Source organism: Dermacentor andersoni, chromosome 8, assembly GCF_023375885.2.
Source record: "Dermacentor andersoni chromosome 8, qqDerAnde1_hic_scaffold, whole genome shotgun sequence".
Taxonomy (NCBI): domain Eukaryota; kingdom Metazoa; phylum Arthropoda; class Arachnida; order Ixodida; family Ixodidae; genus Dermacentor; species Dermacentor andersoni.
This window is the reverse complement of record NC_092821.1, coordinates 100,092,749-100,105,657: the sequence shown is the minus strand read 5'-3', so window position 1 is coordinate 100,105,657 and position 12,909 is coordinate 100,092,749. Positions and strand designations below refer to the sequence as shown.

Genomic DNA, 12,909 nt, shown 5'->3' with positions numbered 1-12,909 from the left:
GCGGCAACACCCACCTGACTGTCGCGCCGTTGCCGGAGCTGCCACGTGGTCTGCGCGTGCTGCAGCGACGCCTCATGGGAAAGGGAAGAAAATCATACGAGTGCCGGGTCTAAACGTCGCCCCACGCCTCAGACGGACGACGAAAACGCTGCAACTAGGGCCACCGCTCGACCAAGTCAAGAAGTAGCAAAAAGCTACTGCGGCAGACGACGCCTTAAGACTTGCTTTCCCTGAAGCAGACAACACGGGAGCAGCTCGACACTGCTTGCAGATGACATCCACAGGACAAACAGGAGGCGGATGCAAATGTCGTGACGCCGGTGTTTCCATGCGGGTTCAGTCTTTTGTTTTGTATTAGTCATACGCCTGGCTGCATCTATATGTGTTTGTTTGGTTGGTTGGTTCTTGTTTGTTTGTGTGTTTCCTTGTTTGCTTGCTTGTTTGCTAGCTTGTTCTTAATTTCCTTGTTCGTTCAAGGAAATAAGACGTATTGACTTGTGTTTCAAATCGGTGGCACGAAGCTGAGACATCAAGAATGGGGCAGAAGTAGAGAAGCCCTTGTTCTACATGTTTGAACTGGTCTCGTCTGTTTGTACAGAACACGCAGGAAACGATGGAATATTCTTACCACTTCAAACTGCCAGTCCAACAGGTTACATAGTTGAAAGAGACACACAAACCCAATTTGAAGTTCATTTCTTTCACTTTGCGTGCGATGAAGATTATTTACACCGAATAACTCAATCTAGTCATTCCAACTCAATCTAGCCATTCCTGTTGCTTCTTTCCTTTTACTTGTACGTGTGGGTACGTGCGTGTGCTTGTCTGTTCGCTTGTTCGTCCATGTTTCACGTTCGCCTTTCTGGCTTCATATCTCCACATCAATATTCTGAACAATCGTTCAATCATCCTCAAGAAATAATTTTGCCATATGGCCCTCAACGTCACCAACTCCTTTCTTTCGGATTGCAGACAATCTCCGCGGTTGCTGACACATCGATCCTGCACAAGGGTCACGTACTGAAAGCACTTCGCCCAGTCGGGTTGATTACTGCACAACGGTTCCTGCTTATCGGTGTTTCGTATCGCGCATTGTCTCACGTGCGCTTACAAAACATTGCGTGACTGCCAGAGCCGAGAAAGAGCTCGCTTCCCTCGAGCTGACAATATCCGGGGACTGTGAAAGTATGCCTTAAGCACGGTTACGCCTTGCCAGTGTACCACGATGGGGATTAATCGCTGTACTTCATTGTTGTGCAACAATCCAACGGATCGTCGTCGCGCTTGGAACCAAGTCATTCTCATTATAATTGAAGCAAAGAACACGCTGCAATCCACAGTGCAGCGAAATATCTAACACCTTCACTTATTGCCCCTTCCACTATGGAGTTGATACGCTTCGTTCCGACATAGTCAAAACTTGCCTTCCCAAACAGCTGCCAGTACAGCATAAATTGCTTTGAAGGACTAGGACGCGTTATTCTCATATACATGCAGGGGTACTTAATTTTTGGTTTCGTTAGGTTAGTACTGCTGTTATGTGCTTCATAACGTGGGTGACTCCATGTTGAAAAGCGTTCCGTTTATCCTGTGCTGGTGAACCAAGGTTCAAAGAGCTTATCAGGAATATGACCTTATTGCCGCGTAGGACAACCTGCACGCTAAGTAACCATGCATAATTAGGAAGCGCGTAAAATATATTATGACACCTAATATTGCATTGTTTTTTTTTCTATGTTTCCGCACACTTCACCTTTGTTCCTATGCCAAACAGTGGTTGTTTTACATCGGAACGACCATGTCTTCAGTAACACAACGTACCTCAGCAATTGACCAAGTAGAGCTCTAAAACTTGTTTTACTTATATACGAAAGAGCAGGACTGACGAGGTTCTAAAGTTCTGCAGTGGGGAATGAGGCATTTTAATGTATTTAAGTGTTCAAAAAAAAATTATAAATCGCGCTGCATTATATGGCACTTGAAGCTGTAAGCACTTCCACGATGAAACTCGAAAGGTATAATCCTGCGATGACACAAGTAACTCACGAAGAACACGCGCACTATGTTCCCTTGTAACTTAGAAGAGTGTTGGCGTAATCCAGTTAGTGAATCGTGATTTGGCAAGTTACCGAAAAGAACACACGGGATGAACGCAAGGACCCCTTCGTGTTCTCTTTCTTCGTCCGACCTAACTTTCTGCCGCCCCCTGCTACGCTTCCCTTCCCCTGGAATCCAGTCCGTAACCCTTAATGACCATCGGTTATTTTCCCTCCTCATTATATGTCCTGCCCATGCCCATTTCTTTTTCTTGATTTCAACTGAGATCTCATTAACTCGCGTTTGTTCCCTCACCCAATCTGCTCATTTCTTATCCCTTAACGTTAACGCATCATTCTTCTTTCCATAGCTTGTTGCGTCGTCCTCAATTTAAGTAGAACCCTTTTCGTAAGCCTCCAGGTTTCTGCCCCGTATGTGAGTACTGGTAAGACACGGCTGTTATACACTTTTCTTTTGAGGAATAATGGCAACCTGCTGTTCATGATCTGAGAATGCCTGCCAAACGCACCCCAGCCAATTCTTATTCTTCTGATTATTTCAGTCTCATGATCCGGATATGCCGTCACTACCTGCCCTAAGTAGATGTATTCCCTTACCACTTCCAGTGCCTCGCTACCCATTGTAAACTGCTGTTCTCGTCCCGAGACTGTTAAACATTACTTTAGTTTCCTGCACATTAATTTTTAGACCCACCCTTTTGCTTTGCCTGTCCAGGTCAGTTTGCATGCATTGAAATTGGTCCCCTGAGTTACTAAGCAAGGCAATATCATCAGCGAATCGCAAGCTACTAAGGTATTCTCCATTAACTCTTATCCCCAATACTTCCCAATCCAGGTCTCTGAATACCTCCTGTCGTTGGGTGATCAGTCCTAAAGCTGATGGTAGTAGCTCTTGCTAAGACAGCCACAGCACCGGAGGACTATCCTGAATATAATGTTCAGAGACAGTCCCTGGGGTCCGTTTTAGCGCACCTTGACAGTAGACCATTGTCAGTTGAAACTATTTTCATATGTCGCCGACAGAAGACATCACAGCTGAAGGCAACCAAGGGACTACTTCGATTTTTGAAAGAGACGGGCTGGGACAAGTGGCTGTGACAGTGATGTCACGTACCAAGCAAGGTTGACGGACTGTAACTGACGATGTGTGTGCTGTGCTATGCGCTCTCTCTCTCTCTCCTCCCTATCTTTCATCCCCCCATCCCGCTCCCATGTGTAGGGTAGCAAACCGGTTGAGCTAAACTGGTCAACATCCCTGCCTTTTCATCTCCACTTTTTCTTTCCTTCCTTGCAGAAAAGAAACAAGGACCGGTGAGAGAGCGAAATGAGGTCTCGGGCCTCAAATTTTTATTTATACAGGACGCCAATCTGTTGGACACATCGTCAAACTAGTCTCCCCAGCGTAATTACAGGCTCAGGCGGAACTATTTCTTGACCCTGACTGACAGGCTAAACACTGAATCGAAAATGGAAACGATCCAACCTATACGGCATTTATAGTGAAGACAGAGAGAGAGCAAATTATAAAGGAAAGGTAGCGAGGTTAACCAGGACTGATCCGGGTTGGCTACCCTACACTAGGGAAAGGGAAAAGGGGACGGAAAGATTAAAACAAGAATAAAAAGTCCACTGGGGATGTCATTTGGTCACTCAGTCCAGATCACAGAAATGACGATATTACCGATAGCCTCGCAGTGAGTAGCATGCAATTTGTGAGCACATCTCTTGATCTATTGGTCTTTTAATGAAATGAAAATAAATAATAGAGACAATGGTAGCTACTACATTTCGCATAGAAGTAGCAATAACAACAAACATACTGCTGCATGAAATGTGACTGGTTCGAAAAATCTTGAGCGGAGTTAGCTAATGAGAGTAAACTCAGTCAGCATGCTGTTCTGACCCACTAGAAGATGCACACAGAGACAAAAGGTGAGGATAATTTGCACCACACACTATATTGAGTCCACAGCATCGAATGAAACGGACGCCACTGAGCCTGGGTAGCAATATTTTAGGATTAGTTGTGACCACCTAGGGTTCTTTAGAGCGCACGAGAGTGCAACTTCACGAGCGATTTGGCGGCGGCGGCCCGGAATCGAACTAGGGAGCTAAAGAGACGATGACACAAACGAGAGGTTATTTTGTGCGTTGCATGTTTACTCACGGGATTACAAGTTTCGAGTTTCATTATGCGAAATCTTCCGCCACCCGAGCACTGATGGAAACGAACGTGGAGAGTTACGTGTTCGGAACTCAAACTTTTTTCCCTGTTCCCAGCCATCGATGCTGAACCCTTCCTAGTGATCGATTATTAGGTTTGAACATGCTCAAAACATTGAAGGAAAATTAATTCTAACATAGAATTGTGCTGGCCGCGGGTACCGTGGCTACAGCATTGTGTCTTTGACTTGAAATACTGAGTCAGAAATAAAACGAATTAGCATATAGATGCAAGCGCACATCTGAACGGGTAAATCAGTTGAATGTAGGATCTGATTCGATTATCCGTATATATCCTGCTACAGTCATTGATAGGTGTTGATTCATACATCGCCGAGCCCGGACGTCTGGTCAAACTATTCAGACAGTGCAGCTCTTGGAGCCATCACTTGGCCAGCCTCCAGTGCTCTCGTGTAATTGGCATTCCGTTCTCGAACGCTGCACACTTTGCTTCAAGCTTTCCTTTGACCATTTGATTGTTACTGTTTTACTACTAACCCTGCTTATCACCGTGTGAATTAACCAACATTCTGGCAAAGCTCGCTATTCGGAACGCGTACAGCCCTGAGAACAGGAACAATGCACAATGGCTTTAATGGATTTACTAGGAACCGCGGCGCTACCACTGCTGCACTGCCAGGACTGAACACCAATCTGATCCACGCAGAGCAAACTCTCGCCAACAACTTTCTCCCCGGCTTGGAGCTACCAAGCCACAAAACCATCGAGCGAGTCACCGGAGAGTACAGCTAAAGTACGTGCCCGATGCTCACTCATTCGTTATGCATCACCAGCCGATCGGAATCGAATTCATTATCTAGTACCGCTATAAAGCAGCTGGGTCAATAACAACTCGCTGCATACGCGACGACTCCCACTCCTGGCGGGGGCACCATTATACTGAGTGTGATGCAGGGAGAGAGAGAGTAAGGTGATTAGTTATTCGATGGCAGTCCGTGGCTATTCGAAAGGGAATGTCGTTCCATCTTACGCAGTGCCTGGCGCAGTCTGGCGATCGAGATTTCGCGAGAAAGATTGGGTGGCAAAGACGTGGAAGGACCCGCAACGGACTTTGCTGGAGCGGCTGGAGCCGATTCAGTGATGTGGATGCGAGCCGGAGTTGTGGCCGAAGGCGAGCAGCACATTTTGCCAGAATGGTGGAACAAATTTGGGAATACGGTGAATGCAAGCAAGTTTGATCTCACTTCAAGGACGTGGGAAAAACGGTGACAGTGCTTACTGGAATAGCTGACGAAGATTTGAATACGAGCCAGTTGGATCGGACTTCTAGGAAATGGAGTGATCTATGAAGTACTTTGCTGCAGTAGCTGGCCAGGATTTAAGAACATTAATCAAGTTGGAGTCAGTTTCCAGTAGCCCGTGGGATCTGCGAGGCAATGTCACCCATACATATGGCGCAGATTTGACGATGGGGATAATAGCTGAAATTGGACAACAATGCAAGAACATGAGGAGACATCTGATGAAATCTGCCAGGAGTGGTGCGAATTTGACGTGACTGACACGAGCCAACTGGATCCTCGTTGTCGAACATGCAAGGAAACTACGACCTCATCCTCCCAAACAGTTGGCATGAATTTGGCGATATGGATGCGAGCCAGTGGGATTTAGTTTGAAGGATACGTAAGGACATGTAGCAAAGAGCTGGCACTGAGTTTCGTTTCCACCTAAAGTCGGGCGCAGCCGCAGGACGTACCCACGAATTTGAAGCACTTGGGATGGAATCCACTCGAAGATAACGTGGATATTTGACGGTATATGTGCCCGCAATACAGTCAGCTCGAGCTGCAGCATGATGGATGATCTAAACCAAACTGTGAGGCAGTTTCCTGTCTTCAGCAATCATAAATAATTGTCAAGATAGGGTTACCAGTTGCGCTCGAAATAAGCCTTGCCGCCAACATGGAAACAAGGCTCTGGTGCACTAAGGACTAAAACGTGGTTTTCACTTGCCACCTATGGCAAGGAAAAAAAATGTGGCATCCACGCAATAGGAGCCTGAAGGCACATTGCATGGCCATACGCGTTACGAGAAAATGTATACAGGCCCTGCTTTCTTACTACAGATGCACCACAAAAGTTTTACTAGACGAATGGTCCGAAATTGGCAGGTATTTTCATGACCGGCAGGGCAGAGGTGTCATTTCTATCAAGAAAACCTGGCTGACTGCGCCAGATTTATAGTGTCTTTGAGATTTTTGTTTCCTGGTGTTTTCCTTTGCCTGTGTGGATCCGCCCGTCGTTTAGTCTGCGTATTGCTAAGTAGACTCAGCGGGCGTTCTACACAAAATATCGTTCAGTAAAAGAAATTGCACGCCAGATGCTAGAATTTTAGCCAAGTCCCGAGGCACAATGGCCCGGCACTAACCAGTGGGCAGGCTTCCAACTCACACTTGATTCATAGTCTTATCACTCTTCACTCATGGTAGCTAGCGCTTCGGGAAGAGTTAGACACTCATTGGCTCTTGCAGAGGGAAGAATAACCACAACGTTAGCACGCGTGTGGAACCGATCAATGCTTTATTGCACCGATTCTCACATGGGTGGGATTTGAAAATTATTTCTTTTTATCCTTTTGTGCGCAAGAGTCGTTTTCGCAAGATTCCGTTCATCATACGTCTGGCGCTCTGCGATTATTTATTTTTTGCTTGATTGATGTTTTCCTTGCTTTTGGACCATTCTCCAATATTGTGAGCACTACAAAGAAACGCTGGAGCAATTGCTTTTGGAATGTCCCACTTTCAACAGCAGAATGTTAACAATTGTTGCCTCAGTACTGCTGAGCAAATTTTCACATTCTTGAACATTCTCAAAGTGTGCTCGATGGTTTCGCATTTTCGGAAGGCTGAGCTCAAACGCGAAACGAGGTTTGCAAAGCTGTAGTAGAAATGTTCTCAACCACAAAACTCAATTCTTGCCCACCGTGGTGGCGCGGTGGCTTTGGCGTTGTGCTACTACTAAGCCTGAGGGCCCGGGATTGAATCCGGCCCGCGGCGGCCGCGTTTCGATGAGGGATAAATACAATAACACCCATGTGACATGCATTGGGTGCATGTTATAGAACCCCAGGTGGTCGCAATTATTCCGGAGTCCCCCGCTTGTTGGGCTAATTGGAGCATGGTTATACTAGAAGAATGCCAGCTAACATACGTGGTTCTTCCATGTAAAACCCAATAATGCAATTTCTTAAGTCAACTCTTGTCTTTAGTGCATAAGAGGGGCTTGTTGGGCTAGTTGGTGGATGGTTACACTAGGAGAATGCCAGCCAACTTGAAGAGAAAAAAGGAGTAGCAGGCATATAAAAAGTGACAGGAAGGTGGCTATACTAACAACTGAACTTTATTGTTGAAAACAGCGTAACATAGGCACGGTACCACGTACCGTGCATATGATATGCCGTGCCTTGCGCATGTTCAATACGGACTTGGGGCACGTTGTTTTCGACAATAAAGTTCAGTTGTTAGTCCAGCCACCTTCCTGTCACATTGCCTATCTCGGCTTCTCGTTTTTTCCCCAGCCTCAAGTTGTCTGGCATTCTTCTAGCATAACCTTATCTTTAGTCGTCATGCTCTGCATGCAATGTAATGTGTTGTGGTGTGCCTTTGCCCTTTCTTTGCCTCCTTTTTAGCTTTCTTTCGAGATGGTCAGGCATGATTTCACAAGATAATTGTTAGTCACTTTCTATTTTCCCCTCTGTGGCGTTTATATACGTTTACATAATTAATTGTAATAATATTTTGTGACCTCCGTTCAGTGCATTTAAGTGGAATCTGCTTCTGTGTCGTCTCGCTGTTTTCACCACGAACTTCTACGCATCCACGAAATAAGAAGTATTTGCGCGTCCAGCGCTTGTCTTTGTCCCATCCTATGTGCTGCGCTTCCATGCCGTCAAAATGCAGTTATTTTGTCACCCCAACTCGTATGCTTACTTTTTCGTCATGCCACACACTCCTGCCACCATCGCCCCTAACCATGCAAGCGTCTTCCGCGAGCACTGAATCTCAACTCTCGATATTCCTCTGTCGAAACTTCATTTTTCGGCCCACGCGGCGTACCTCACCCATCGGGCGAAGTGAGAAGCCCGTCGGCTGACTTCCGGCGCTGTCGTCCGCGCTGGGTTAAGCGCGCCTGTTCCGGAACGGGTTCGTATGTGGGCCAGTGCCCGCATAGCGGATGGCGCTAAGGTCAGGTCGACGCCGCCCGCGGCGAGCCGCCACGCGACTGAGCGAGGCGCGCTGCCGGGCCACGTGCGTCTCGACGACATGGCGTTACGGTTCGCCCGAACAGCCGACGTGAACCAGCTGTGTATAGTCACGTCATCGCGAACCAAAGCGATTGGGCCGCTTGTATTAATTCGTGCTGTAACGTCTGCAGTTGCCGACAAACGCGACTGAACAGAGGGAGAAAGAGAGAGCGGGGAGGAAAGGCAGAGAGGTTAGCGATGCTTTGTCCACTTTGCTACCCTGCACGCGGGAAGGAGGAGAGGGGAATGGAAGAGAGACAAAGAGACGATCAGAGATCAAATTGCGCGTTTCATCGAATAGTTCGTACAGCTGTCAGCACGTTTTGCGTCAGACGGGAGCACGCTTAATAAGGAACGAAAAAGAGAGCGGACTTCAGCAATTGGTTCCGTTTTTAACTCATGTACTGCGACAGTATACAAACTCTCACAGTAGAGACCCTCAACTTGTCAAGAACTACTTTTGCGTGCGCAATACAATGAGGGCCATTTTATAGGCCAGGCGCGCCTTTTCACATCCAGTGCCGAATCCTTTCTACCTGAAGCATGTAGGTTCAGCTTTGCGTCTTAGATACAGTGCAACACGGGACAAAAAACTTACCGTTGGCTCCTGCCGTATATTCTTTCTTTCTTTCTTTCTTTATTTAACCGCACGGTTTTTGCTGATTTCCTAAGAAGAACACAACCCGTGTGCCGACCTTCGACGAAGCGTATACCCAGTTCGGCAGATTCAGGGTACTGTCGCGCTGCCTCGCTGTCAACTCTGCTCTGATTCCCGCACAAAAACAAAAGGGTTCATTGGTCTCAAGAACCAGAAGGACAGCCTGTCGAGTGTTTAGGACGCCAGCGCAACCCTTCCTCTCTGCGTCTGCGCGGCGCCTTGAACCCGCCGCTCACGAAATCCCACACGCCAGAGCGCAGCGGGTGCAAAATCGCAAGGAGCGCGCGCACGCATTCGCGTGATGCACGAGCCGTCGCACGATCCGTGACTGCCCCAGACGCGCGGACGCGTCGTCTGCTCATGGGGTTTCGTGACGTCTGCTCGCGTTGCGGTCTACTGCGCAGCGAGCCGAGACAGACGTATAGACAGACGCACGACGTGGCCGCACTAACGCTCACGAAGCCAGGGACATCCTCGATGCAACAGAAGCAAAACGCAACTCGCACTACCACGCAGCTCGACCGACAGAGCTTGTGCACGCTATATACTGTGGCTGCAGCGAGCCACTCCGTGGTTTAGGCTTACACCGCGTAGCGCTGCTTGGCTGCTTCTGTTGACGTTTCGTATTCTGTTTGGCTGGTACACACCGCGCAGTAGAGCGGTTTCCTGACCACATCTCTGGGGGGACTTGCGTGAAAGCTCGCTAATCGCGTGGAAGTCTCGGCGGCCATAGCGGCAGTGCACAGACAGCCAGCCGCGACGGCCGTGAGGTGAGACCGTGTGGTTGGGAGACGTCTGGAACGGCAAAGACACGACGCGCCATAGTCGAGCATCAAGGAAAGAAATCACGAAACATGGAGGAGTTCTACAAAGTGCGCTCGGTGGCCCACGAACACTCCGTATAGGCAGTTCGGGCTACTTCCTTGATGACGCCTTTCCCCAGTGCGGATTAGCGGTTCGCCTTTTGCTAGCTCTTGAAACGAATAGAAAACCAACAGGCTCCGTCAACCTGTATTTGCGATAGCTACTCCAGTGCTTTTGCCACAAATAAATGTTGGAATAAAACGACGATATAGAGAACGCAACCACGAGAATTGCTGAAGGCGACGCACAAGGGGACATGACCTAGTCCAAAGCGTAAGTTTACCTGATGTGCTGCTTGTGAATGTAATTATTGTGTTAATTTTGTTCGATTCTACATTTGTCGTAGCGATAACGGGTTGGTGGACTTCTCTCACACCGGCGCACTTCGAAACGCGTGTGGTGGAAATTATAATGCTTTGCCACTTCGGGCATTTTAGAAGCCCTGTCATTCAGCAACTTCCATACTTAATGGTTGCCGAATAAATAATGGTTTGTCCACTTCTACACAGACGACTGGTAAAAATAATCCGCACAATGATTCTCGTTATTACCACTCGGCTTTCGGTGCGTTATATGCCACTACGTCGCATGTGAAGTTTTGTCCAGAGAAGAACTGTGGCAGAAATTAGACTTTAGATTTCTTAAATTCTATCGCGCAACCTTCGGATTTCAACGTTCCAATAGGCGCGTTCGAAGTACGAAAATCAATCATTACAGAAAGAAACAAACAATGAATTAGACGAACAAATCATTAAAATATTATCATGCCAGATATTGTTTGTGGCCCCAATAACACAAAACGGAAGAACACACACAAGAAACACAACTACCAACTGTTATATAGATTCAGAAGAGAGGACAATTGGTGCAATTTTTGAGCACGCGCACTGCAAGTCGAAGGCGGCGTGACAGTGCTAGTCAATCTCTAGTTTATGTTCAGCAGAGCCCACCAGCTTGCTCAAGAATTCCAAGTGAAATAAAATACCACTCTGCGTTCCCTCATACGGCTCTTTAACAAAACTTTCGGGCGTGCGCCTATAGCTTCCACAAAAAAAGCTCAATTCATTCACGAAGTGTTTTCCTTGCGTAACTCTCCCGGCCAAAGCAAAATGGCCGATCGTTTCGAAGTTTCCTTCCGCGGAAGTCAAAAAGGCATTGGCTTTCTCTTGAAAATGCCACGCGTAGATGACTGTCGCTTAGGAGCTTGCTACACCAACGTTTGACCACCGCCGCAGTGCAACTGTTACCGTCGTTTCGTTGACTTTGGGTAAGAAAGTAATGCGCATCCAGTTTCGCACACGAGCACGCATAGATTTAGAAGTATGCTCATTAAACGCGTTAGGCCAAGCCTTTTACAGTATTTGTCGGCATTACGCGTAGTCTTTTTCAAAACATGTGTAAAACCTGTTCAAGAGCTTTGAATGTTGCGACATTGTGAAAGGCTAGCGTAGCGTCCGTATGTCTGGCGCTTCTTGGGAGAGACGTGGAGGGCGAGATTGATGGTTCACCATAGTCTCCATAATTTTCTAGCACAGCCGAGCAAACAGGAAGTTCACTGGACTTCACGGGGTCAACTGCAGTAACGTATGCAGTGCCTTAGCTTCTTCAAAGCTAATGCACTGCTTTGAATTTCGCAAGGCAAAACACGGTTCAACTGTGCTCCTTTTGCAACACATTTAATTACGTATACGACGAGTCACGCACACACGATTACAGACGGCGTTGCTGCGCCTCCGCCTACAGGCCGGCAAACAGTCACAAATCGAACGCAATTTTTATATCGCTAATACCGGCGGCGCCCACTTCATCCGGGCAGGTTGAAGCCCTTCCTGCAGAACTTCCGTCACCCGCATCAAACCCAGCAGCCATGTTAGGCTTACGCGCACTGCTTGTTCGGTCGCTCGTGCCAGGGACCTGTGTCTAACCTGCAGCTGCTCCGGAGATTATCCCGCTGCCAGAATTAGCCGCGTCGACTTGGAGGAAAGACTCTGTCTATACTGGACCGAGCGCCGAGCGCAAAAATAAGAAAAGACGGTGGGCTGTTGTTTGTACGCCAGCCCGTACGTAATCCTTGCGCACCTCCTCGTTCTGCTTGACGGGATAATTGCGCCGACGTCGAGAGAGCGAGACACAAGTGATAGAAGCGACCGCGCAACGGAAGTCTGTGGAGTAGGCGTCGTCGCGCGTGAACACCGCGCTAAGCTGTTCGGTATCTCGAATTGCGCAAGGGTAGGCCAGCGTATGAACGGTGCTGGTCCCGTGTATCTTTCCTCTGCGTCACTCATTCTCTGTACGTAGTAACTGATCTGAAGTGCCTGTAACCTAGTAGATTGCAGCGGACGCATTATTCGTGAAGGTAAGCGTAACCTTATTAGCACTGATTGATTGATTGATTGATTGATTGATTGATTGATTGATTGATTGATTGATTGATTGATTGATTGATTGATTGATTGATTGATTGATTGAAGGTTCGAAAACACCACCTGGTCTATCAGAGATACCAGAGTTAATGCTTTGTATTATATTATCTTTTCTTTGGGGACGACGCAACGTCTTTGAGGATGAGGACGACACAACGAGCTATGGAAAGCAGAATGATGGGTGTAACGTTAAGGGGATAAGAAGACAGCAGATTGGGTGAGGAAACAAACGCGAGTTAATTACATCTTAGTTGAATCAAAAAAAAGAAATGGACGTGCGCAGGGCATGTAGCGAGGAGGGAAGATAACCGATGATGGTCATTAAAGGTTACGGACTGGATTCCAAGAGAAGGGAACTGTAGCAGGGGACGGTAGAAAGTTAGGTGGGCGCATGAGATTAAGAAGTTTGCAGGGACAACA

At 47.5% G+C, this 12,909-nt stretch overlaps 1 protein-coding gene across 1 annotated transcript in view; it reads right to left on the bottom strand.

Annotated features, from left to right (window-relative positions):
- Cht7 (chitinase 7) overlaps nucleotides 1-12,909 on the bottom strand; it is a 200,528-nt gene that overhangs the window by 57,482 nt on the left and 130,137 nt on the right. The gene's annotated exons all lie outside the window — the stretch shown is intronic.